Raw genomic sequence first — 3,785 nt, 5'->3', positions numbered from 1 at the left:
TATATATATCTGCAAGAAGAAAATGGAATGCCGGTCTTTTTCTTATGGCATTTATGTTCCAGGCACACATGTTTAATATTTTTAGGCCAACACAATGTTTGTTAAAAATTTTATGACAAGTGGTTTCATGTGCCTGGGATATTGTGGAAGAAAATATGGTCCAGTTTTTGCGTAGTCATAGAAAAAAGAATACATCAATATCCCATCGAGATTATAGAGACTTTCGCCTACGAACGAATTTGCCTACTCGACAAAATGTTGGACTATATACTTTTCCAGTTTTCAAGATAAGTGGTTTCAAATTCCTAGTTCGGTTGTTGCAAAACGTTTTCAGAAGTTTTCCTCTTTACAGTTATTAAAAACACTGTACCAGTAGTAATTTTCTGTACAGTAAAAACAAAAAAGTTGGGTTCATATATAGGGTTTGTTACGGTTCATAAAACTATACTGCCGTATATACACACCCTTAGAAGAAAGTTCAGTGCCAAAATCTTCTTGTAAGTTTGGAGTTATGGTGTTACAATCGTCAGACTACTTTGTTGTGTAGTGCACCGGTCCTGCAGTAACTATTACGAACAAAAGAACAAGAGCTTCGTTGTCCAGCGATAGTCCAAAACACAATTTTCCTTTTGACGATAAATTACATCATCTAGGTGAGCCAACTGCATGTGCTAAACCTCTTTCGTTGTGAATTTAATAGGTCACAACTAAAACTGGTATATGAGATTATGTTAACAAACACTAGTTGAAAAGCAGATTTCATTACAGAATTAACCACTATTGTAATATTTCCTTTTTGTAATTTAAGAAATTTTAAAATAATACGTTTTATTTATTGATAGATATTACAATCTGCCACACAGTTGTGGGCAATAGGTAATAGTGATGGATGATCTCATACATACTAAAATAAAAAAAAAACTCTTAAAATATATACAAAGAAAAGAATAAACAAAATGAACATAATCAAACTATTTGTATGAAAAATAAATAAATAAAATAACATAATGTTAAAATAATATAGTCTCTAGTCACATTTACACTCTAATATACAATATCTACACAATCGACCTGAGGATCCCTGAGCCCACTCTATTGACGGGTAGAGGGGTAGAGCATAGGTCAAAAGGTCCAAGCGCATCCTTCTCGCCGCATCTAAGGAATTAATTAATCTAAAAATAACTTATTAACAACTCTTTTAAATGATAATAATTTTCATTTTTACTTAAGTAACAAATATGTCTTACATTACAAATCCTTGTGTAGAACAGAAAGCATTTATGTTTTACAGCAAAAGTCCCGTTCTCATTGAAATAATTTCTAGTTATACACTAACTTTCTCTAATAATTCTACTTTTATTCCATCTTCCTTCGATGTAACAATCCTCATGTATTGAGTAGATTTCAGAACAACATTTATGTGCAGTTAGTGTTTACAATGTTTAAATTCTTCTATGAAATTATAAAATCATCAAATAAAATTGATAGACGTAAATTGGAAAAATAAGGCATGATTATTTTAGGAAGTTAAGTGAAGGAAGATGGAGTTGTCCATTATCTTAAGCTTCACCGTTATACGGTTGAAATATTAATCTTATGACAGTTATTCGAAATACTTGAGTCGTTTACTGACCACACAAACCACCGTCCTGTACTTTAGTTGACAATACTTTCCCACTGAGACACCCTACAGTACGCACTGAGGTTTCTGCTGTGGAATCCTAAATAAGTAGATTTGCCATTGTCAACAGTAATTGGAATTGAGCTAATACACTCTATTTAACATTTTGCTGAAAGATAATTGGCTTACGAGCTTTCGGAACCCACCATGCGCAAGAATTAAGACTGCGTGACCAACATGTGAAAAGTAGTTGAAAATACTATCAATTTCATGCGGGAAACTTACAAATAGTGTGTAATTTCGATTAATGACCATCTATACTGGCCTTCACGGTCGTAAGATCTCACATTTATAGAATATTTTATGTGAAGATCTGCGTCGCTAGATTACGCCAGTTTAAAAAACTCATTTGAACTAAAACTTTTTTAAAAGTTTTGTTATGAGTACTACCTAACTAGGACTAATAGATCATAGTTACAAGACAACTGACTTGAAGTTACTTATACAATTATATAATATGTAAGTTTTATGTTAGGCTAGGTAAAGTAGGAGTGATATGTTTTATGTTTATACTGATCCAGAGTTGGTGAATCAATAATTATAGAATAATGTAAGTTTCTCATTGAAACCATATCTGTCCTATATCAATAGATTTATTGATTATTCTTGAGAAGTCTCGTGTAAATAATGATGGAGGATTGTAGAAGTGGCGATTGAACACTCAAGAAGTTACAAAGTAAGACCACGAAGAAGTGTAAGATCCTTTACTTTTTGCATTATTTACTATATATTACTTAGACTATTTTTTTATCTACAACTTATCTCCCTTGAATATCGACTCCCCATGTGCACAAATGAGAGAAGGTAAAAATTGAAGAACTAGAGGAGAGAGTTTAGAGAGAACTAGGTGATGGAAAGACCTTCCTAGAGATGAAAGATGAAATATTTGAGAGGTTAATAAATTACATATAACGTAAGGATTACAACAAACATGTGAAATATAGGCAAAACAAAAGATACTGTATATCACCGAAGCCATATACACCTAGTGTGAAATTATATTATACACCTTATTTGTGAAAAAATCATTTATTTATATATGTATACTACTAAATAAAGGCAGTTATAAAGCCACCAATACTATATATAGTAACTGAAGACATGTACTTTATTACCGAAAATGTCTGAGTGGTTTTTAATTGAATGAGTAAATATTAACATTCATTAAACATCATATTTAATTTTTAGTCACCACAGTTCTATCTTGATATACACTCACTATCAGTCAACACAGACTTTTTTTAAAAGAGCTGCTAATCACGTGAGTCTCCAAGATCAATGAAATGATATTCCTTATCTTATTTGCTCACCAATAAACCTTGAATAGAATATTTGTCGCACCAGTATATCTACAAATATATAGTGACAATAAACCTCACTTTGATCTAGATGAAAATGACCACGGATGATCATAACCGATTTATACACTAGGTATAAACAATACTGACAAAAGAACATTCACGATTGAATTACGACTTGGTTATCTTCATTATACAGGCATATTCCTTTCAGGTACGAAATTTATGTTCGTCACTCCCACCTCAAGAAACTCTTACATAGGATCTTTAAAGCAACATCGAAATAGATCCCACCAATCTAAAAAATACTTCGGGTATTCCTACTAAGACAATAAATTGTGCTCTCTAGTATATTTTGTGCTTTTAAAAAATGATTAAAAAACACAATTTTAGGAGCACTTTATAATGTTTTGTAGTGTGCATAAATATAACTTATAAATCCATTATATCACCTTTTCTTAAAATATAAATTATAAAATTTTAAATGTCTTGAGAAAAATATAACGATAAAAAATACAAAGTTTAAAACGAATCTGAAACATACATCGATGATCAGATTAATAAAAAAGTTACCTACCGATTTTTAATCTGTTAAAACGAATATCTTCTATGTTATATAAGTAAAGACTAAAAGTAATATACAATAAAAGTCATACAAAAATAATCAACGAAAATTATTGATTGAGCAAATAATAAGATGTGGTCTGATATTAAATCTTTCTTAATATAAACTATAAAAATTCCAGTTTGAAATTCGCCATCGGCATATTTTTAATATTTATATTTTGATATTATAATTGAGGTTA

At 30.6% G+C, this 3,785-nt stretch overlaps 1 protein-coding gene across 1 annotated transcript in view; it reads right to left on the bottom strand.

Annotated features, from left to right (window-relative positions):
- Positions 1-3,785, bottom strand: part of LOC106691866 (UDP-glucosyltransferase 2) — a gene marked incomplete at its 3' end in the record, with an annotated part of 9,307 nt that overhangs the window by 5,163 nt on the left and 359 nt on the right.

The sequence above is a fragment of the Halyomorpha halys genome, unplaced genomic scaffold (genome assembly GCF_000696795.3).
Source record: "Halyomorpha halys isolate HHAL.00 unplaced genomic scaffold, Hhal_1.1 Scaffold3928.1, whole genome shotgun sequence".
In the NCBI taxonomy this organism is placed as follows: domain Eukaryota; kingdom Metazoa; phylum Arthropoda; class Insecta; order Hemiptera; family Pentatomidae; genus Halyomorpha; species Halyomorpha halys.
The sequence above is the reverse complement of the archived record's forward strand: the minus strand, read 5'-3'. Positions and strand labels throughout refer to the sequence as shown.